At 36.8% G+C, this 23,417-nt stretch overlaps 13 non-coding genes across 13 annotated transcripts; all 13 read right to left on the bottom strand.

The window, feature by feature from the left end:
* Nucleotides 1–256: 256 nt before the first annotated feature.
* On the bottom strand, nt 257–328 carry TRNAG-CCC (transfer RNA glycine (anticodon CCC)). Its single transcript has one exon. It is a non-coding gene; the product is annotated as a tRNA-Gly (tRNA).
* A 9,702-nt stretch (nt 329–10,030) lies between these two features.
* On the bottom strand, nt 10,031–10,102 carry TRNAV-CAC (transfer RNA valine (anticodon CAC)). Its single transcript has one exon. It is a non-coding gene; the product is annotated as a tRNA-Val (tRNA).
* Nucleotides 10,103–10,942: 840 nt separating this feature from the next.
* TRNAR-UCU (transfer RNA arginine (anticodon UCU)) lies at nt 10,943–11,014 on the bottom strand. The gene has a single exon. It is a non-coding gene; the product is annotated as a tRNA-Arg (tRNA).
* A 1,350-nt stretch (nt 11,015–12,364) lies between these two features.
* Nucleotides 12,365–12,436, bottom strand: TRNAG-UCC (transfer RNA glycine (anticodon UCC)). The gene has a single exon. It is a non-coding gene; the product is annotated as a tRNA-Gly (tRNA).
* A 438-nt stretch (nt 12,437–12,874) lies between these two features.
* On the bottom strand, nt 12,875–12,946 carry TRNAG-CCC (transfer RNA glycine (anticodon CCC)). Its single transcript has one exon. It is a non-coding gene; the product is annotated as a tRNA-Gly (tRNA).
* A 2,775-nt stretch (nt 12,947–15,721) lies between these two features.
* On the bottom strand, nt 15,722–15,793 carry TRNAG-CCC (transfer RNA glycine (anticodon CCC)). Its single transcript has one exon. It is a non-coding gene; the product is annotated as a tRNA-Gly (tRNA).
* Nucleotides 15,794–17,144: 1,351 nt separating this feature from the next.
* Nucleotides 17,145–17,216, bottom strand: TRNAG-CCC (transfer RNA glycine (anticodon CCC)). Its single transcript has one exon. It is a non-coding gene; the product is annotated as a tRNA-Gly (tRNA).
* Nucleotides 17,217–18,177: 961 nt separating this feature from the next.
* On the bottom strand, nt 18,178–18,249 carry TRNAG-UCC (transfer RNA glycine (anticodon UCC)). The gene has a single exon. It is a non-coding gene; the product is annotated as a tRNA-Gly (tRNA).
* A 1,010-nt stretch (nt 18,250–19,259) lies between these two features.
* On the bottom strand, nt 19,260–19,331 carry TRNAG-UCC (transfer RNA glycine (anticodon UCC)). The gene has a single exon. It is a non-coding gene; the product is annotated as a tRNA-Gly (tRNA).
* A 438-nt stretch (nt 19,332–19,769) lies between these two features.
* Nucleotides 19,770–19,841, bottom strand: TRNAG-CCC (transfer RNA glycine (anticodon CCC)). The gene has a single exon. It is a non-coding gene; the product is annotated as a tRNA-Gly (tRNA).
* A 1,182-nt stretch (nt 19,842–21,023) lies between these two features.
* TRNAE-UUC (transfer RNA glutamic acid (anticodon UUC)) lies at nt 21,024–21,095 on the bottom strand. The gene has a single exon. It is a non-coding gene; the product is annotated as a tRNA-Glu (tRNA).
* A 96-nt stretch (nt 21,096–21,191) lies between these two features.
* TRNAG-CCC (transfer RNA glycine (anticodon CCC)) lies at nt 21,192–21,263 on the bottom strand. Its single transcript has one exon. It is a non-coding gene; the product is annotated as a tRNA-Gly (tRNA).
* A 1,182-nt stretch (nt 21,264–22,445) lies between these two features.
* Nucleotides 22,446–22,517, bottom strand: TRNAG-UCC (transfer RNA glycine (anticodon UCC)). The gene has a single exon. It is a non-coding gene; the product is annotated as a tRNA-Gly (tRNA).
* Nucleotides 22,518–23,417: the final 900 nt, after the last annotated feature.

Raw genomic sequence — 23,417 nt, 5'->3', positions numbered from 1 at the left:
CAGCATTTTTTTCACATTTTCTGCACTAACCCTACAAAATTGTTAGTAAAAAGTATGACGTGCCTGAAAAAAAAAAACACCGTTGTTTTGTATTGGCTGGGAATTGAACACGGGTCAACTGCATGGAAGGCAGCTATGCTCACCTCTATACCACCAATGCTTACAGGTTCAGCTTTTTTTTTTACATTTTCTGCACTAACATTACAAAATAGTTTGTAAAATGTATGATATGCCAGAAATAAAACTACATAAGTATTGCATTGGCCGGGATTCGAATCCAGGTCAACTGCTTGGGAAGCAGCTATGCTCACCACTATACCACCAATGCATGAACCAACTTGACTGGTTTGGAATTATGGCTGTTAAATCTGCTAAAGTTTTACTTAAAAAAAGGAGGACTGAATATGTCTTGAAAGAGCCAATTACTAAAAAGTTTAGAAACAAGGAAAAGCATTGTCCAAAACTCAAAGATAAATTCTTGTGAATGAGCTATGGAGCTTTTCCACCAATTATTACAATTCTCTCAATTATTTTCACTTTTTTGCTAATAAGGTAACTAAACTCTTACCAAGAAAGAAAGTACACTATGAGCCTTAGCTCAAAAAGATTACAAACAGTCAGCACCAGCACCAAATTACCCCTAAAGACCTCTGCCATTTTTGGCATTTTTAACACTAACTCTAAAGACAGAGGAGTTTTTGGAATCAGTTATGTAGCTTTTCCACCTCTGCCTACAAATTCTCTCAATTAGCTTTGCTTTCTGCCCACTAAGGTAGCTAAAGTGTTACCAAGAAAGAAATAAAAGCATAAGCCTTAGCACAGAAAGTGAAAAAGATTCCAAACACCACCAAATGCAAAAAAACAATGAGTTCTTCAAGAATTAAACTATGGCCTATTGTTTTAAAAGCAACTACACCAAACAGCATAACACCAATGCCAACCCTGACATTGTTTTCGTATTGGAGACTAACCCTATAAAGTATTTAATCAACAACTGAAGAGCAGAAGATCAGTTAGATGAGACAGTTGAAAAAAAGCTAAGAAATATTCTCTTCAATTTTTTTCTCATTTTCGTGGTTGCTAAACTCTAAGAAGAAAGAAGAGCATGAGCCTTAACACGAAAAATTAAAACAGACTAAAAGCATCACCAAATGTTAAAAACAATTCATGCGTTGGCCAGGAATCGAACCCTGGTCAACTGCTTGGAAGGCAGCTATGCTCACCACTATACAAAAATGCTTAAGGTACCCAGCATTTTTTTCACATTTACTGCACTAACCCTACAAAATTGTTAGTAAAAAGTATGACGTGCCTGAAAAAAAAAAACACCGATGTTTTGTATTGCCCAGGAATCGAACCCGGGTCAACTGCTTGGAAGGCAGCTATGCTCACTACTATACCACCAATGCTTACAGGATCAGCTTTTTTTTTTACATTTTCTGCACTAACATTACAAAATAGTTTGTAAAATGTATGATATGCCAGAAATAAAACTACATAAGTATTGCATTGGCCGGGAATCGAGCCCAGGTCAACTGCTTGGGAAGCAGCTATAACTCACCACTATACCACCAATGCATGAACCAACTTGACTGGTTTGGAACTATGGCTGTTAAATCTGCTAAAGTTTCACTTAAAAAAGGAGGACTGAATATGTCTTGAAAGAGCCAATTACTAAAAAGTTTAAAAACAAGGCAAGCATTGTCCAAAACTCAAAGATGAATTCTTGTGAATCAGCTATGGAGCTTTTCCACCAATTCTTACAATTCTCTCAATTATTTTCACTTTTTTGCCAATAAGGTAACTAAACTCTTACCAAGAAAGAAAGTACACTATGAGCCTTAGCTCAAAAAGATTACAAAGAGTCAGCACCAGCACCAAATTACCCCTAAAGACCTCTGCCATTTTTGGCATTTTTAACACTAACTCTAAAGACAGAGGAGTTTTTGGAATCGGTTATGTAGCTTTTCCACCTCTGCCTACAAATTCTCTCAATTAGCTTTGCTTTTTGCCAACTAAGGTAGCTAAAGTGTTACCAAGAAAGAAATAAAAGCATAAGCCTTAGCAGAGAAAGTGAACAAGAGTCCAAACACCACCAAATGCAAAAAAACAATGAGTTCTTCAAGAATTAAACTATGGCCTATTGTTTTAAAAGCAACTACACCCACCAGCATAACACCAATGCCAACCCTGACATTGCTTTCATATTGGAGACTAACCCTACAAAGTGTTTAATCAACAACTGAAGAGCAGAAGATCAGTTAGATGAGACAGTTGAAAAAAAGCTAAGAAATATTCTCTTCAATTTTTTTCTCATTTTCGTGGTTGCTAAACTCTAAGAAGAAAGAAGAGCCTGAGACTTAACACGAAAAATTAAAACAGACTAAAAGCATCACCAAATGTGAAAAACAATTCATGCGTTGGCTGAGAATCGAACTCGGGTCAACTACTTGGAAGGCAGCGATTCTCACCACTATACCACCAACACTTACAGAATCCATCTTTTTTTCTTACATTTTCTGCACTAACAATACGAAATTATTAGTAAAAAGTAAGACGTGCCAGTAAAAAAAAAACCACATAAGTATTGCATTGACCAGGAATCAATCGCAGGTCAACTGCTTGGAAGGCAGGTTTGCTCACCACTATACCAAAAATGCTTAAGGTACCCAGCATTTTTTTTCACATTTTCTGCACTAACCCTACAAAATTGTTAGTAAAAAGTATGACGTGCCTGAAAAAAAAATACACCCATGTTTTGTGTTGGCCGGGAATTGAACCCGGGTCAACTGCTTGGAAGGAAGCTTTGCTCACCACTATACCACCAATGCTTACAGGGTCAGCTTTTTTTTTTACATTTTCTGCACTAACATTACAAAATAGTTTGTAAAATGTATGATATGCCAGAAATAAAACTACTTAAGTATTGCATTGGCCGGGAATCTAACCGGGGTCAACTGCTTGGGAAGCAGCTATGCTCACCACTATACCACCAATGCATGAACCAACTTGACTGGTTTGGGATTATGGCTGTTAAATCTGCTAAAGTTTTATTTAAAAAAAGGAGGACTGAATATGTCTTGAAAGAGCCAATTACTAAAAAGTTTAAAAACAAGGCAAAGCATTGTCCAAAACTCAAAGATGAATTCTTGTGAATCAGCTAGGGAGCTTTTCCACCAATTCTTACAATTCTCTCAATTATTTTCACTTTTTTGCCAATAAGGTAACTAAACTCTTACCAAGAAAGAAAGTACACTATGAGCCTTAGCTCAAAAAGATTACAAAGAGTCAGCACCAGCACCAAATTCCCCCTAAAGACCTCTGCCATTTTTGGCATTTTTAACACTAACTCTAAAGACAGAGGAGTTTTTGGAATCAGTTATGTAGCTTTTCCACCTCTGCCTACAAATTCTCTCAATTAGCTTTGCTTTTTGCCAACTAAGGTAGCTAAAGTGTTACCAAGAAAGAAATAAAAGCATAAGCCTTAGCACAGAAAGTGAAAAAGAGTCCAAACACCACCAAATGCAAAAAAACAATGAGTTCTTCAAGAATTAAACTATGGCCTATTGTTTTAAAAGCAACTACACCCACCAGCATAACACCAATGCCAACCCTGACATTGCTTTCATATTGGAGACTAACCCTACAAAGTGTTTAATCAACAACTGAAGAGCAGAAGATCAGTTAGATGAGACAGTTGAAAAAAAGCTAAGAAATATTCTCTTCAATTTTTTTCTCATTTTCGTGGTTGCTACACTCGAAGAAGAAAGAAGAGCCTGAGACTTAACATGAAAAATTAAAACAGACTAAAAGCATCACTAAATGTGAAAAACAATTCATGCGTTGGCTGAGAATCAAATTCGGGTCAACTACTTGGAAGGCAGAGATTCTCACCACTATACCACCAACACTTACAGTAGCCATGTTTTTTTCTTACATTTTCTGCACTAACAATACGAAATTATTAGTAAAAAGTAAGACGTGCCAGTAAAAAAACCCCACATAAGTATTGCATTGACCAGGAATCAATCGCAGGTCAACTGCTTGGAAGGCAGGTTTGCTCACCACTATACCAAAAATGCTTAAGGTACCCAGCATTTTTTTCACATTTTCTGCACTAACCCTACAAAATTGTTAGTAAAAAGTATGACGTGCCTGAAAAAAAAACACACAAATGTTTTGTATTGGCCAGGAATTGAACCAGGGTCAACTGCTTGGAAGGCAGCTATGCTCACCACTATACCACCAATGCTTACAGGGTCAGCTTTTTTTTTTACATTTTCTGCACTAACATTACAAAATAGTTTGTAAAATGTATGATATGCCAGAAATAAAACTACATAAGTATTGCATTGGCTGGAAATTGAACCCGGGTCAACTGCTTGGGAAGCAGCTATGCTCACCACTATACCACCAATGCATGAACCCACTTGACTGGTTTGGGATTTTGGCTGTTAAATCTGCTAAAGTTTTACTTAAAAAAGGAGGACTGAATATGTCTTGAAAGAGCCAATTACTAAAAAGTTTAAAAACAAGGCAAAGCATTGTCCAAAACTCAAAGATGAATTCTTGTGAATCAGCTATGTAGCTTTTCCACCAATTCTTACATTTCTCTCAATTATTTTCACTTTTTTGCCAATAAGGTATCTAAACTCTTACCAAGAAAGAAAGTACACTATGAGCCTTAGCTCAAACAGATTACAAAGAGTCAGCACCAGCACCAAATTACCCCTAAAGACCTCTGCTATTTTTGGCATTTTTAACACTAACTCTAAAGACAGAGGAGTTTTTGGAATCAGTTATGTAGCTTTTCCACCTCTGCCTACAAATTCTCTCAATTAGCTTTGCTTTTTGCCAACTAAGGTAGCTAAAGTCTTACCAAGAAAGAAATAAAAGCATAAGCTTTAGCACAGAAAGTGAAAAAGATTCCAAACACCACCAAATGCAAAAAAACTATGAGTTCTTCAAGAATTAAACTATGGCCTATTGTTTTAAAAGCAACTACACCCACCAGCATAACACCAATGCCAACCCTGACATTGCTTTCGTTTTGGAGACTAACCCTACAAAGTGTTTAATCAACAACTGAAGAGCAGAAGATCAGTTAGATGAGACAGTTGAAAAAAAGCTAAGAAATATTCTCTTCAATTTTTTTCTCATTTTCGTGGTTGCTAAACTCTAAGAAGAAAGAAGAGCCTGAGACTTAACACGAAAAATTAAAACAGACTAAAAGCATCACCAAATGTGAAAAACAATTCATGCGTTGGCTGAGAATCAAACTCGTGTCAAATATTTGGAAGGCAGCGATTCTCACCACTATACCACCAACACTTACAGAAGCCATGTTTTTTTCTTACATTTTCTGCACTAACAATACGAAATTATTAGTAAAACGTAAGACGTGCCAGTAAAAAAAAACCCACATAAGTATTGCATTGACCAGGAATCAATCGCAGGTCAACTGCTTGGAAGGCAGGTTTGCTCACCACTATACCAAAAATGCTTAAGGTACCCAGCATTTTTTTCACATTTTCTGCACTAACCCTACAAAATTGTTAGTAAAAAGTATGACGTGCCTGAAAAAAAAAAAACACCGATGTTTTGTATTGGCCAGTAATTGAACCCGGGTCAACTGCTTGGAAGACAGCTATGTTCATCACTATACCACCAATACTTACAGGATCAGCTTTTTTTTTTACATTTTCTGCACTAACATTACAAAATAGTTTGTAAAATGTATGATATGCCAGAAATAAAACTACATAAGTATTGCATTGGCTGGGAATCGAACCTGGGTCAACTGCTTGGGAAACAGCTATGCTCACCACTATACCACCAATGCATGAACCAACTTGACTGGTTTGGGATTATGGCTGTTAAATCTGCTAAAGTTTTACTTAAAAAAAGGAGGACTGAATATGTCTTGAAAGAGCCAATTACTAAAAAGTTTAAAAACAAGGCAAAGCATTGTCCAAAACTCAAAGATGAATTCTTGTGAATCAGCTATGGAGCTTTTCCACCAATTCTTACAATTCTCTCAATTATTTTCAATTTTTTGCCAATAAGGTAACTAAACTCTTACCAAGAACGAAAGTACACTATGAGCCTTAGCTCAAAAAGATTACAAAGAGTCAGCACCATCACCAAATTACCCCTAAAGATCTCTGCCATTTTTGGCATTTTTAACACTAACTCTAAAGACAGAGGAGTTTTTGAAATCAGTTATGTAGCTTTTCCACCTCTGCCTACAAATTCTCTCAATTAGCTTTGCTTTTTGCCAACTAAGGTAGCTAAAGTGTTACCAAGAAAGAAATAAAAGCATAAGCCTTAGCACAGAAAGTGAAAAAGAGTCCAAACACCACCAAATGCAAAAAACAATGAGTTCTTCAAGAATTAAACTATGGCCTATTGTTTTAAAAGCAATTACACCCACCAGCATAACACCAATGCCAACCCTGACATTGCTTTCATATTGGAGACTAACCCTACAAAGTGTTTAATCAACAACTGAAGAGCAGAAGATCAGTTAGATGAGACAGTTGAAAAAAAGCTACGAAATATTCTCTTCAATTTTTTTCTCATTTTCGTGGTTGCTAAACTCTAAGAAGAAAGAAGGGCCTGAGACTTAACGCGAAAAATTAAAACAGACTAAAAGCATCACCAAATGTGTAAAACAATTTATGCGTTGGCTGAGAATCGAACTCGCGTCAAGTACTTGGAAGGCAGCGACTCTCACCACTATACCACCAACACTTACAGAAGCCATGGTTTTTTCTTACATTTTCTGCACTAACAATACAAAATTATTAGTAAAAAGTAAGACGTGCCAGGAAAAAAAACCCCACATAGGAATTGCATTGACCAGAAATCAATCGCAGGTCAACTGCTTGGAAGGCAGGTTTGCTCACCACTATACCAAAAATGCTTAAGGTACCCAGCATTTTTTTCACATTTTCTGCACTAACCCTACAAAATTGTTAGTAAAAAGTATGACGTGCCTGAAAAAAAAACACACCCATGTTTTGCATTGGCCAGGAATCGAACCCGGGTCAAATGCCTGGAAGACAGCTATGCTCACCACTATACCACCAATGCTTACAGGATCAGCTTTTTTTTTTACATTTTCTGCACTAATATTACAAAATAGTTTGTAAAATGTATGATATGCCAGAAATAAAACTACATAAGTATTGCATTGGCTGAGAATCGAACCCGGGTCAACTGCTTGGAAAGCAGCTATGCTCACCACTATACCACCAATGCATGAACCCACTTGACTGGTTTGGGATTATGGCTGTTAAATCTGCTAAAGTTTTACTTAAAAAAAGGAGGACTGAATATGTCTTGAAAGAGCCAATTACTAAAAAGTTTAAAAACAAGGCAAAGCATTGTCCAAAACTCAAAGATGAATTCTTGTGAATCAGCTATGGAGCTTTTCCACCAATTCTTACAATTCTCTCAATTATTTTCACTTTTTTGCCAATAAGGTAACTAAACTCTTACCAAGAAAGAAAGTACACTATGAGCCTTACCTCAAAAAGATTACAAAGAGTCAGCACCAGCACCAAATTACACCTAAAGACCTCTGCCATTTTTGGCATTTCTAACACTAACTCTGAAGACAGAGGAGTTTTTGGAATCAGTTATGTAGCTTTTCCACCTCTGCCTACAAATTCTCTCAATTAGCTTTGCTTTTTGCCAACTAAGGTAGCTAAAGTGTTACCAAGAAAGAAATAAAAGCATAAGCCTTAGCACAGAAAGTGAAAAAGAGTCCAAACACCACCAAATGCAAAAAAACAATGAGTTCTTCAAGAATTAAACTATGGCCTATTGTTTTAAAAGCAACTACACCCACCAGCATAACACCAAAGCCAACCCTGACATTGCTTTCATATTGGAGACTAACCCTACAAAGTGTTTAATCAACAACTGAAGAGCAGAAGATCAGTTAGATGAGACAGTTGAAAAAAGATAAGAAATATTCTCTTCAATTTTTTTCTCATTTTCGTGGTTGCTAAACTCTAAGAAGAAAGAAGAGCATGAGCTTTAACACGAAAAATTAAAACAGACTAAAACATCACCAAATGTGAAAAACAATTCATGCGTTGGCCGGGAATCGAACCCGGGTCAACTGCTTTGAAGGCAGCTATGCTCACCACTATACCACCAACACTTAAAGAAACCTTGTTTTTTTCTTACATTTTCTGCACTAACAATACAAAATTATTAGTAAAAAGTAAGACGTGCCAGGAAAAAAAACCCCACATAAGTATTGCATTGACCAGGAATCAATCGCAGGTCAACTGCTTGGAAGGCAGGTTTGCTCACCACTATACCAAAAATGCTTAAGGTACCCAGCATTTTTTTCACATTTTCTGCACTAACCCTACAAAATTGTTAGTAAAAAGTATGACGTGCCTGAAAAAAAAACACACCCATGTTTTGCATTGGCCAGGAATCATACCCGGGTCAACTGCTTGGAAGGCAGCTATGCTCACCACTATAACACCAATGCTTACAGGGTCAGCTTTTTTTTTTACATTTTCTGCACTAACATTACAAAATAGTTTGTAAAATGTATGATATGCCAGAAATAAACTACATAAGTATTGCATTGGCTGGAAATCGAACCCGGGTCACCTGCTTAGGAAGCAGCTATGCTCACCACTATACCACCAATGCATGAACCCACTTGACTGGTTTGGGATTTTGGCTGTTAAATCTGCTAAAGTTTTACTTAAAAAAGGAGGACTGAATATGTTTTGAAAGAGCCAATTACTAAAAAGTTTAAAAACAAGGCAAAGCATTGTCCAAAACTCAAAGATGAATGCTTGTGAATCATCTATGTAGGTTTTACACCAATTCTTACATTTCTCTCAATTATTTTCACTTTTTTGCCAATAAGGTAACTAAACTCTTACCAAGAAAGAAAGTACACTATGAGCCTTAGCTCAAACAGATTACAAAGAGTCAACAGCAGCACCAAATTCCCCCTAAAGACCTCTGCCATTTTTGGCATTTTTAACACTAACTCTAAAGACAGAGGAGTTTTTGGAGTCAGTTATGTAGCTTTTCCACCTCTGCCTACAAATTTTCTCAATTAGCTTTGCTTTCTGCCCACTAAGGTAGCTAAAGTGTTACCAAGAAAGAAATAAAGCATAAGCCTTAGCACAGAAAGTGAAAAAGATTCCAAACACCACCAAATGCAAAAAAACAATGAGTTCTTCAAGAATTAAACTATGGCCTATTGTTTTAAAAGCAACTACACCCACCAGCATAACACCAATGCCAACCCTGACATTGCTTTCATATTGGAGACTAACCCTACAAAGTGTTTAATCAACAACTGAAGAGCAGAAGATCAGTTAGATGAGACAGTTGAAAAAAATTTAAGAAATATTCTCTTCAATTTTTTTCTCATTTTCGTGGTTGCTAAACTCTAAGAAGAAAGAAGAGCATGAGCCTTAACACGAAAAATTAAAACAGACTAAAAGCATCACCAAATGTGAGAAACAATTCATGCGTTGGCCGGGAATCGAACCCGGGTCAACTGCTTGGAGGTCAGCTATGCTCACCACTATACCACCCACACTTACAGTAACCATGTTTTTTTCTTACATTTTCTGCACTAACAATACAAAATTATTAGTAAAAAGTAAGACGTGCCAGGAAAAAAACCCCCACATAAGTATTGCCTTGACCAGGAATCAATCGCAGGTCAACTGCTTGGAAGGCAGGTTTGCTCACCACTATACCAAAAATGCTTAAGGTACCCAGCATTTTTTTCACATTTTCTGCACTAACCCTACAAAATTGTTAGTAAAAATTATAACGTGCCTGAAAAAAAAACACACCTATGTTTTGCATTGGCCAGGAATCAAACCCGGGTCAACTGCTTGGAAGGCAGCTATGCTCACCACTATACCACCAATGCATACCGGATCAGCTTTTTTTTTTACATTTTCTGCACTAACATTACAAAATAGTTTGTAAAATGTATGATATGCCAGAAATAAAACTACTTAAGTATTGCATTGGCCGGGAATTGAACCCAGGTCAACTGCTTGTGAAGCAGCTATGCTCACCACTATACCACCAATGCATGAACCAATTTAACAGGTTTGGGATTATGGCTGTTAAATCTGCTAAAGTTTTACTTAAAAAAAGGAGGACTGAATATGTCTTGAAAGAGCCAATTACTAAAAAGTTTAAAAACAAGGCAAAGCATTGTCCAAAACTCAAAGATGAATTCTTGTGAATCAGCTATGTAGCTTTTCCACCAATTCTTACATTTCTCTCAATTATTTTCACTTTTTTGCCAATAAGGTAACTAAACTCTTACCAAGAAAGAAAGTACACTATGAGCCTTAGCTCAAACAGATTACAAAGAGTCAACAGCAGCACCAAATTCCTCCTAAAGACCTCTGCCATTTTTGGCATTTTTAACACTAACTCTAAAGACAGAGGAGTTTTTGGAATCAGTTATGTAGCTTTTCCACCTCTGCCTACAAATTCTCTCAATTAGCTTTGCTTTCTGCCCACTAAGGTAGCTAAAGTGTTACCAAGAAAGAAATAAAAGCATAAGCCTTAGCACAGAAAGTGAAAAAGATTCCAAACACCACCAAATGCAAAAAAACTATGAGTTCTTCAAGAATTAAACTATGGCCTATTGTTTTAAAAGCAACTACACCCACCAGCATAACACCAATGCCAACCCTGACATTGCTTTCGTATTGGAGACTAACCCTACAAAGTATTTAATCAACAACTGAAGAGCAGAAGATCAGTTAGATGAGACAGTTGAAAAAAATCTAAGAAATATTCTCTTCAATTTTTTTCTCATTTTCGTGGTTGCTAAACTCTAAGATGACAGAAGAGCATGAGCCTTAATACGAAAAATTAAAACAGACTAAAAGCATCACCAAATGTGAAAAACAATTCATGCGTTGGCTGGGAATCAAACCCAGGTCAACTACTTAGAAGGCAGCTATGCTCACCACTATACCACCAACACTTACAGTAGCCATGTTTTTTTCTTACATTTTCTGCACTAACAATACAAAATTATTAGTAAAAAGTAAGACGTGCCAGGAAAAAAAAACCCACAGAAGTATTGCATTGACCAGGAATCAATCGCAGGTTAACTGCTTGGAAGGCAGGTTTGCTCACCACTATACCAAAAATGCTTAAGGTACCCAGCATTTTTTTCACATTTTCTGCACTAACCCATCAAAATTGTTAGTAAAAATTATGACGTGCCTGAAAGAAAATCACACCCAAGTTTTGCATTGGCCAGGAATCGAACCCGGGTCAACTGCTTGGAAGGCAGCTATGCTCACCACTATACCACCAATACTTACAGGATCAGTTTTTTTCTTACATTTTCTGCACTAACATTACAAAATAGTTTGTAAAATGTATGATATGCCAGAAATAAAGCTACATAAGTATTGCATTGGCCGGGAATTGAACCCGGGTCAACTGGTTGGAAAGCAGCTATGCTCACCACTACACAACCAATGGATGAACCAACTTGACTGGTTTGGGATTATGGCTGTTAAATCTGCTAAAGTTTTACTTAAAAAAAGAAGGACTGAATATGTCTTGAAAGAGCCAATTACTAAAAAGTTTAAAAACAAGGCAAAGCATTGTCCAAAACTCAAAGATGAATTCTTGTGAATCAGCTATGGAGCTTTTCCACCAATTCTTACAATTCTCTCAATTATTTTCACTTTTTTGCCAATAAGGTAACTAAACTCTTACCAAGAAAGAAAGTACACTATGAGCCTTAGCTCAAAAAGATTACAAAGAGTCAGCACCAGCACCAAATTCCCCCTAAAGACCTCTGCCATTTTTTGGCATTTTTAACACTAACTCTAAAGACAGAGGAGTTTTTGGAATCAGTTATGTAGCTTTTCCACCTCTGCCTACAAATTCTCTCAATTAGCTTTGCTTTTTGCCAACTAAGGAAGCTAAAGTGTTACCAAGAAAGATATAAAAGCATAAGCCTTAGCACAGAAAGTGAAAAAGAGTACAAACACCACCAAATGCAAAAAAACAATGAGTTCTTCAAGAATTAAACTACGGCCTATTGTTTTAAAAGCAACTACACCCACCAGCATAACACCAATGCCAACCCTGACATTGCTTTCGTATTGGAGACTAACCCTACAAAGTATTTAATCAACAACTGAAGAGCAGAAGATCAGTTAGATGAGACAGTTGAAAAAAATCTAAGAAATATTCTCTTCAATTTTTTTCTCATTTTCGTGGTTGCTAAACTCTAAGAAGAAAGAAGAGCATGAGCCTTAACACGAAAAATTAAAACAGACTAAAAGCATCACCACATGTGAAAAACGATTCATGCGTTGGCCGGGAATCGAACCCGGATCAACTGCTTGGAAGGCAGCTATGCTCACCACTATACCACCAACACTAACAGAAGCCATGTTTTTTTCTTACATTTTCTGCACTAACAATACAAAATTATTAGTAAAACGTAAGAGGTGCCAGGAAAAAAAAACCCACATAAGTATTGCATTGACCAGGAATCAATCGCAGGTCAACTGCTTGGAAGGCAGGTTTGCTCACCACTATACCAAAAATGCTTAAGGTACCCAGCATTTTTTTCACATTTTCTGCACTAACCCTGCAAAATTGTTAGTAAAAATTATGACGTGCCTAAAAAAAAAACACACCTATGTTTTGCACTGGCCAGGAATCGAACCCAGGTCAACTGCTTGGAAGGCAGCTATGCTCACCATTATACCACCAATGCTTACAGTATCAGCTTTTTTTTTTACATTTTCTGCACTAACATTACAAAATAGTTTGTAAAATGTATGATATGCCAGAAATAAAACTACGTAAGTATTGCATTGGCCGGGAATCGAACCCGGGTCAACTGCTTGGGAAGTAGCTATGCTCACCACTATACCACCAATACATGAACCCAATTGACTGGTTTGGGATTATGGCTGTTAAATCTGCTAAAGTGTTACTTAAAAAAAGGAGGACTGAATATGTCTTGAAAGAGCCAATTACTAAAAACTTTAAAAACAAGGCAAAGCATTGTCCAAAACTCAAAGATGAATTCTTGTGAATCAGCTATGGAGCTTTTCCACCAATTCTTACAATTCTCTCAATTATTTTCACTTTTTTGCCAATAAGGTAACTAAACTCTTACAAAGAAAGAAAGTACACTATGAGCCTTAGCTCCAACAGATTACAAAGAGTCTACAGCAGCACCAAATTACCCCTAAAGATCTCTGCCATTTTTGGCATTTTTAACACTTACTCTAAAGACAGAGGAGTTTTTGGAATCAGTTATGTAGCTTTTCCACCTCTGCCTACAAATTCTCTCAATTACCTTTGCTTTCTGCCCACTAAGGTAGCTAAAGTGTTACCAAGAAAGAAATAAAAGCATAAGCCTTAGCACAGAAAGTGAAAAAGATTCCAAACACCACCAAATGCAAAAAAACAATGAGTTCTTCAAGAATTAAACTATGGCCTATTGTTTTAAAAGCAACTACACCCACCAGCATAACACCAATGCCAACCCTGACATTGCTTTCGTATTGGAGACTAACCCTACAAAGTTTTTAATCAACAACTGAAGAGCAGAAGATCAGTTAGATGAGACAGTTGAAAAAAATCTAAGAAATATTCTCTTCAATTTTTTTCTCATTTTCGTGGTTGCTAAACTCTAAGAAGAAAGAAGAGCATGAGCCTTAACACGAAAAATTAAAACAGACTAAAAGCATCACCAAATGTGAAAAACAATTCATGCGTTGGCCGGGAATCGAACTCGGGTCAACTGCTTGGAAGGCAGCTATACTCACCATTATACCACCAACACTTACAGAAGCCATGTTTTTTTCTTACATTTTCTGCACTAACAATATGAAATTATTAGTAAAAAGTAACACGTGCCAGGAAAAAAAACCCCACATAAGTATTGCATTGACCAGGAATCAATCGCAGGTCAACTGCTTGGACGGCAGGTTTGCTCACCACTATACCAAAAATGCTTAAGGTACCCAGCATTTTTTTCACATTTTCTGCACTAACCCTACAAAATTGTTAGTAAAAATTATGACGTGCCTGAAAAAAAAAACACACCCATGTTTTGCATTGGCCAGGAATCGAACCCTGGTCAATTGCTTGGAAGGCAGCTATGCTCACCACTATACCACCAATGCTTACAGGATCAGCTTTTTTTTTTTAAATTTTCTGCACTAACATTACAAAATAGTTTGTAAAATGTATGATATGCCAGAAATAAAACTACATAAGTATTGCATTGGCCGGGAATAGAATCCGGGTCAACTGCTTGGGAAGCAGCTATGCTCACCACTATACCACCAATGGATGAAACAACTTGACTGGTTTGGGATTATGGCTGTTAAATCTGCTAAAGTTTTACTTAAAAAAAGGAGGACTGAATATGTCTTGAAAGAGCCAATTACTAAAAACTTTAAAAACAAGGCAAAGCATTGTCCAAAACTCAAAGATGAATTCTTGTGAATCAGCTATGGAGCTTTTCCACCAATTCTTACAATTCTCTCAATTATTTTCACTTTTTTGCCAATAAGGTAACTAAACTCTTACCAAGAAAGAAAGTACACTATGAGCCTTAGCTCCAACAGATTACAAAGAGTCTACAGCAGCACCAAATTACCCCTAAAGATCTCTGCCATTTTTGGCATTTTTAACACTAACTCTAAAGACAGAGGAGTTTTTGGAATCAGTTATGTAGCTTTTCCACCTCTGCCTACAAATTCTCTCAATTACCTTTGCTTTCTGCCCACTAAGGTAGCTAAAGTGTTACCAAGAAAGAAATAAAAGCATAAGCCTTAGCACAGAAAGTGAAAAAGATTCCAAACACCACCAAATGCAAAAAAACAATGAGTTCTTCAAGAATTAAACTATGGCCTATTGTTTTAAAAGCAACTACACCCACCAGCATAACACCAATGCCAACCCTGACATTGCTTTCGTATTGGAGTCTAACCCTACAAAGTTTTTAATCAACAACTGAAGAGCAGAAGATCAGTTAGATGAGACAGTTGAAAAAAATCTAAGAAATATTCTCTTCAATTTTTTTCTCATTTTCGTGGTTGCTAAACTCTAAGAAGAAAGAAGAGCATGAGCCTTAACACGAAAAATTAAAACAGACTAAAAGCATCACCAAATGTGAAAAACAATTCATGCGTTGGCCAGGAATCAAACTCGGGTCAACTGCTTGGAAGGCAGCTATACTCACCATTATACCACCAACACTTACAGAAGACATGTTTTTTTCTTACATTTTCTGCACTAACAATACGAAATTATTAGTAAAAAGTAACACGTGCCAGGAAAAAAAACCCCACATAAGTATTGCATTGACCAGGAATCAATCGCAGGTCAACTGCTTGGAAGGCAGGTTTGCTCACCACTATACCAAAAATGCTTAAGGTACCCAGCATTTTTTTCACATTTTCTGCACTAACCCTACAAAATTGTTAGTAAAAATTATGACGTGCCTGAAAAAAAAACACACCCATGTTTTGCATTGGCCAGGAATCGAACCCTGGTCAATTGCTTGGAAGGCAGCTATGCTCACCACTATACCACCAATGCTTACAGGATCAGCTTTTTTTTTTTAAATTTTCTGCACTAACATTACAAAATAGTTTGTAAAATGTATGATATGCCAGAAATAAAACTACATAAGTATTGCATTGGCCGGGAATCGAACCCGGGTCAACTGCTTGGGAAGCAGCTATGCTCACCACTATACCACCAATGGATGAAACAACTTGACTGGTTTGGGATTATGGCTGTTAAATCTGCTAAAGTTTTACTTAAAAAAAGGAGGACTGAATATGTCTTGAAAGAGACAATTACTAAAAAGTTTAAAAACAAGGCAAAGCATTGTCCAAAACTCAAAGATGAATTCTTGTGAATCAGCTATGGAGCTTTTCCACCAATTCTTACAATTCTCTCAATTATTTTCACTTTTTTGCCAATAAGGTAACTAAACTCTTACCAAGAAAGAAAGTACACTATGAGCCTTAGCTCAAAAAGATTACAAAGAGTCAGCACCAGCACCAAATTACCCCTAAAGACCTCTGCCATTTTTGGCATTTTTAACACTAACTCTAAATACAGAGGAGTTTTTGGAATCAGTTATGTAGCTTTTCCACCTCTGCCTACAAATTCTCTCAATTAGCTTTGCTTTTTGCCAACTAAGGTAGCTAAAGTGTTACCAAGAAAGAAATAAAAGCATAAGCCTTAGCACAGAAAGTGAAAAAGATTCCAAACACCACCAAATGCAAAAAAACAATGAGTTCTTCAAGAATTAAACTATGGCCATTTGTTTTAAAAGCAACTACACCCACCAGCATAACACCAATGCCAACCCTGACATTGCTTTCGTATTGGAGTCTAACCCTACAAAGTTTTTAATCAACAACTGAAGAGCAGAAGATCAGTTAGATGAGACAGTTGAATAAAAGCTAAGAAATATTCTCTTCAATTTTTTTCTCATTTTCGTGGTTGCTAAACTCTAAGAAGAAAGACGAGCCTGAGACTTAACACGAAAAATTAAAACAGACTAAAAGCATCACCAAATCTGAAAAAAAAATTCATGCGTTGGCTGAGAATCGAACTCGGGTCAAGTACTTTTAAGGCAGCGATTCTCACCACTATACCACCAACACTTACAGAAGCCATGTTTTTTTCTTACATTTTCTGCACTAACAATACGAAATTATTAGTAAAACGTAAGACGTGCCAGGAAAAAAAACCCCACATAAGTATTGCATTGACCAGGAATCAATCGCAGGTCAACTGCTTGGAAGGCAGGTTTGCTCACCACTATACCAAAAATGCTTAAGGTACCCAGCATTTTTTTCACATTTTCTGCACTAACCCTACAAAATTGTTAGTAAAAAGTAGAACGTGCCTGAAAAAAAAAAACACCGATGTTTTGTATTGGCCGGGAAATGAACCCAGGTCAACTATTTGGAAGGCAGCTATGCTCACCACTATACCACCAATGCTTACAGGGTCAGCTTTTTTTTTTACATTTTCTGCACTAACATTACAAAATAGCTTGTAAAATGTATGATATGCCAGAAATAAAGCTACATAATTATTGCATTGGCCGGGAATCGAACCCAGGTCAACTGCTTGGGAAGCAGCTATGCTCACCACTATACCACCAATGCATGAACCCACTTGACTGGCTTGAGATTTTGGCTGTTAAATCTGCTAAAGTTTTACTTAAAAAAAGGAGGACTGAATATGTCTTGAAAGAGCCAATTACTAAAAAGTTTAAAAACAAGGCAAAGCATTGTCCAAAACTCAAAGATGAATTCTTGTGAATCAGCTATGTAGCTTTTCCAACAATTCTTACATTTTTCTCAATTATTTTCACTTTTTTGCCAATAAGGTAACTAAACTCTTACCAAGAAAGAAATAAAAGCATAAGCCTTAGCACAGAAAGTGAAAAAGAGTCCAAACACCACCAAATGCAAAAAAACAATGAGTTCTTCAAGAATTAAACTATGGCCTATTGTTTTAAAAGCAACTACACCCACCAACATAACACCAATGCCAACCCTGACTTTGCTTTCGTATTGGAGACTAACCCTACAAAGTGTTTAATCAACAACTGAAGAGCAGAAGATCAGTTAGATGAGACAGTTGAAATAAAGCTAAGAAATATTCTCTTCAATTTTTTTCTCATTTTCGTGGTTGCTAAACTCTAAGAAGAAAGAAGAGCCTGAGACTTAACACGAAAAATTAAAACAGACTAAAAGCATCACCAAATGTGATAAACAATTCATGCATTGGCTGAGAATCGAGCTCGAGTCAACTACTTGGAAGGCAGCGATTCTCACCACTATACCACCAACAATTACAGAAGCCATGATTTTTCTTACATTTTCTGCACTAACAATACGAAATTATTAGTAAAAAGTAAGACGTGCCAGGAAAAAAACCCCCACATAAGTATTGCATTGACCAGGAATCAATCGCAGGTCAACTGCTTGGAAGGCAGGTTTGCTCACCACTATACCAAAAATGCTTAAGGTACCCAGCATTTTTTTCACATTTTCTGCACTAAACCTACAAAATTGTTAGTAAAAAGTATGACGTGCCTGAAAAAAAAAAACACCGATGTTTTGTATTGGCCGGGAATTGAACCCGGGTCAACTGCTTGGAAGGCAGCTATGCTCACCACTATACCACCAATGCTTACAGGGTCAGCTTTTTTTTTTTACATTTTCTGCACTAACATTACAAAATAGTTTGTAAAATGTATGATATGCCAGAAATAAAACTGCATAAGTATTGCATTGGCTGGAAATTGAACCTGGGTCAACTGCTTGGGAAGCAGCAATGCTCACCACTATACCACCAATGCATGAACCCACTTGACTGGTTTGGGATTTTGGCTGTTAAATCTGCTAAAGTTTTACTTAAAAAAAGGAGGACTGAATATGTCTTGAAAGAGCCAATTACTAAAAAGTTTAAAAACAAGGCAAAGCATTGTCCAAAACTCAAAGATGAATTCTTGTGAATCAGCTATGCAGCTTTTCCACCAATTCTTACATTTCTCTCAATTATTTTCACTTTTTTGCCAATAAGGTAACTAAACTCTTACCAAGAAAGAAAGTACACTATGAGCCTTAGCTCAAACAGATTACAAAGAGTCAACAGCAGCACCAAATTCCCCCTAAAAACCTCTGCCATTTTTGGCATTTTTAACACTAACTCTAAAGACAGAGGAGTTTTTGGAATCAGTTATGTAGCTTTTCCACCTCTGCCTACAAATTCTCTCAATTAGCTTTGCTTTCTGCCCACTAAGGTAGCTAAAGTGTTACCAAGAAAGAAATAAAAGCATAAGCCTTAGCACAGAAAGTGAAAAAGATTCCAAACACCACCAAATGGAAAAAAACAATGAGTTCTTCAAGAATTAAACTATGGCCTATTGTTTTAAAAGCAACTACACCCACCAGCATAACACCAATGCCAACCCTGACATTGCTTTCGTATTGGAGACTAACCCTACAAAGTATTTAATCAACAACTGAAGAGCAGAAGATCAGTTAGATGAGACAATTGAAAAAAAATCTAAGAAATATTCTCTTCAATTTTTTTCTCATTTTCGTGGTTGCTAAACTCTAAGAAGAAAGAAGAGCATGAGCCTTAACACGAAAAATTAAAACAGACTAAAAGCATCACCAAATGTGAAAAACAATTCATGCGTTGGCCGGGAATCGAACCCAGGTCAACTGCTTGGAAGGCAGCTATGCTCACCACTATACCACCAACACTTACAGAAGCCATGTTTTTTTCTTACATTTTCTGCACTAACAATACAAAATTATTAGTAAAAAGTAAGACGTGCCAGGAAAAAAAAACCCACATAAGTATTGCATTGACCAGGAATCTATCGCAGGTCAACTGTTGGAAGGCAGGTTTGCTCACCACTATACCAAAAATGCTTAAGGTACCCAGCATTTTTTTCAGATTTTCTGCACTAACCCTACAAAATTGTTAGTAAAAAGTATGACGTGCCTGAAAAAAAAAAAACATCGATGTTTTGTATTGGCCGGGAATTGAACCCGGGTCAACTGCTTGGAAGGCTGCTATGCTCACCACTATACCACCAATGCTTACAGGGTCAGCTTTTTTTTTTACATTTTCTGCACTAACATTACAAAATAGTTTGTAAAATGTATGATATGCCAGAAATAAAACCACATAAGTACTGCATTGGCCGGGAATCGAACCCGGGTCATCTGCTTGGGAAGCAGCTATGCTCACCACTATACCACCAATGCATGAACCCACTTGACTAGTTTGGGATTATGGCTGTTAAATCTGCTAAAGTTTTACTTAAAAAAAGGAGGACTGAATATGTCTTGAAAGAGCCAATTACTAAAAAGTTTAAAAACAAGGCAAAGCATTGTCCAAAACTCAAAAATGAATTCTTGTGAATCAGCTATGGAGCTTTTCCACCAATTCTTACAATTCTCTCAATTATTTTCACTTTTTTGCCAATAAGGTAACTAAACTCTTACCAAGAAAGAAAGTACACTATGAGCCTTAGCTCAAAAAGATTACAAAGAGTCAGCACCAGCACCAAATTACCCCTAAAGACCTCTGCCATTTTTAGCATTTTTAACACTAACTCTAAAGACAGAGGAGTTTTTGGAATCAGTTATGTAGCTTTTCCACCTCTGCCTACAAATTCTCTCAATTAGCTTTGCTTTTTGCCAACTAAGGTAGCTAAAGTGTTAGCAAGAAAGAAATAAAAGCATAAGCCTTAGCACAGAAAGTGAAAAAGAGTCCAAACACCACCAAATGCAAAAAAACAATGAGTTCTTCAAGAATTAAACTATGGCCTATTGTTTTAAAAGCAACTACACCCACCACCATAACACCAATGCCAACCCTGACATTGCTTTCATACTGGAGACTAACCCTACAAACTGTTTAATCAACAACTGAAGAGCAGAAGATCAGTTAGATAAGACAGTTGAAAAAAAGCTAAGAAATATTCTCTTCAATTTTTTTCTCATTTTCGTGGTTGCTAAACTCTAAGAAGAAAGAAGAGCCTGAGACTTAACACGAAAAATTAAAACAGACTAAAAGCATCACCAAATGTGATAAACAATTCATGCGTTGGCTGAGAATCGAGCTCGGGTCAACTACTTGGAAGGCAGCGATTCTCACCACTATACCACCAACACTTACAGAAGCCATGTTTTTTTCTTACATTTTCTGCACTAACAATACGAAATTATTAGTAAAAAGTAAGACGTGCCAGGAAAAAAAACCCCACATAAGTATTGCATTGACCAGGAATCAATCGCAGGTCAACTGCTTGGAAGGCAGGTTTGCTCACCACTATACCAAAAATGCTTAAGGTACCCAACATTTTTTTCACATTTTCTGCACTAACCCTACAAAATTGTTAGTAAAAATTATGACGTGCCTGAAAAAAAAACACACCTATGTTTTGCATTGGCCAGGAATCGAACCCGGGTCAACTGCTTGAAAGGCAGCTATGCTCACCACTATACCACCAATGCTTACAGGATCAGCTTTTTTTTTTACATTTTCTGCACTAACATTACAAAATAGTTTGTAAAATATATGATATGCCAGAAATAAAACTACATAAGTATTGCATTGGCCAGGAATCGAACCCGGGTCAACTGCTTGGGAAGCAGCTATGCTCACCACTATACCACCAATGCATGAACCAACTTGACTGGTTTGGGATTATGGCCGTTAAATCTGCTAAAGTTTTACTTAGAAAAAGGAGGACTGAATATGTCTTGAAAGAGCCAATTACTAAAAAGTTTAAAAACAAGGCAAAGCATTGTCCAAAACTCAAAGATGAATTCTTGTGAATCAGCTATGGAGCTTTTCCACCAATTCTTACAATTCTCTCAATTATTTTCACTTTTTTGCCAATAAGGTAACTAAACTCTTACCAAGAAAGAAAGTACACTATGAGCCTTAGCTCAAACAGATTACAAAGAGTCAACAGCAGCACCAAATTCCCCCTAAAGACCTCTGCCATTTTTGGCATTTTTAACACTAACTCTAAAGACAGAGGAGTTTTTGGAATCAGTTATGTAGCTTTTCCACCTCTGCCTACAAATTCTCTCAATTAGCTTTGCTTTCTGCCCACTAAGGTAGCTAAAGTGTTACCAAGAAAGAAATAAAAGCATAAGCCTTAGCACAGAAAGTGAAAAAGATTCCAAACACCACCAAATGCAAAAAAACAATGAGTTCTTCAAGAATTAAACTATGGCCTATTGTTTTAAAAGCAACTACACCCACCAGCATAACACCAATGCCAACCCTGACATTGCTTTCATATTGGAGACTAACCCTACAAAGTATTTAATCAACAACTGAAGAGCAGAAGATCAGTTAGATGAGACAGTTGAAAAAAATCGAAGAAATATTCTCTTCAATTTTTTTCTCATTTTCGTGGTTGCTAAACTCTAAGAAGAAAGAAGAGCATGAGCCTTAACACGAAAAATTAAAACAGACTAAAAGCATCACCAAATGTGAAAAACAATTCATGCGTTGGCCAGGAATCGAACCCGAGTCAACTGCTTGGAAGGCAGCTATGCTCACCACTATACCACCAACACTTACAGAAGCCATGTTTTTTTCTTACATTTTCTGCACTAACAATACAAAATTATTAGTAAAAAGTAAGACGTGCCAGGAAAAAAAAACCCACATAAGTATTGCATTGACCAGGAATCAATCGCAGGTCAACTGCTTGGAAGGCAGGTTTGCTCACCACTATACCAAAAATGCTTAAGGTACCCAACATTTTTTTCACATTTTCTGCACTAACCCTGCAAAATTGTTAGTAAAAATTATGACGTGCCTGAAAAAAAAACACACCTATGTTTTGCATTGGCCAGGAATCGAACCCGGGTCAACTGCTTGGAAGGCAGCTATGCTCACCACTATACCACCAATGCTTACAGGATCAGCTTTTTTTTTTACATTTTCTGCACTAACATTACAAAATAGTTTGTAAAATATATGATATGCCAGAAATAAAACTACATAAGTATTGCATTGGCCAGGAATCAAACCCGGGTCAACTGCTTGGGAAGCAGATATGCTCACCACTATACCACCAATGCATGAACCAACTTGACTGGTTTGGGATTATGGCCGTTAAATCTGCTAAAGTTTTACTTAGAACAAGGAGGACTGAATATGTCTTGAAAGAGCCAATTACTAAAAAGTTTAAAAACAAGGCAAAGCATTGTCCAAAACTCAAAGATGAATTCTTGTGAATCAGCTATGTAGCTTTTCCACCAATTCTTACAATTCTCTCAATTATTTTCACTTTTTTGCCAATAAGGTAACTAAACTCTTACCAAGAAAGAAAGTACACTATGAGCCTTAGCTCCAACAGATTACAAAGAGTCAACAGCAGCACCAAATTCCGCCTAAAGACCTCTGCTATTTTTGGCATTTTTAACACTAACTCTAAAGACAGAGGAGTTTTTGGAATCAGTTATGTAGCTTTTCCACCTCTGCCTACAAATTCTCTCAATTAGCTTTGCTTTCTGCCCACTAAGGTAGCTAAAGTGTTACCAAGAAAGAAATAAAAGCATAAGCCTTAGCACAGAAAGTGAAAAAGATTCCAAACACCACCAAATGCAAAAAAACAATGAGTTCTTCAAGAATTAAACTATGGCCTATTGTTTTAAAAGCAACTACACCCACCAGCATAACACCAATGCCAACCCTGACATTGCTTTCGTATTGGATACTAACCCTACAAAGTATTTAATAAACAACTGAAGAGCAGAAGATCAGTTAGATGAGACAGTTGAAAAAAATCTAAGAAATATTCTCTTCAATTT

The sequence above is a fragment of the Phyllobates terribilis genome, unplaced genomic scaffold, assembly GCF_046119375.1.
Source record: "Phyllobates terribilis strain yellow unplaced genomic scaffold, ASM4611937v1 Scaffold_3__8_contigs__length_932513732, whole genome shotgun sequence".
Lineage (NCBI taxonomy): Eukaryota > Metazoa > Chordata > Amphibia > Anura > Dendrobatidae > Phyllobates > Phyllobates terribilis.
Note: the sequence above shows the minus strand (reverse complement) of the source record. Positions and strands in the feature narration are given on the sequence as shown.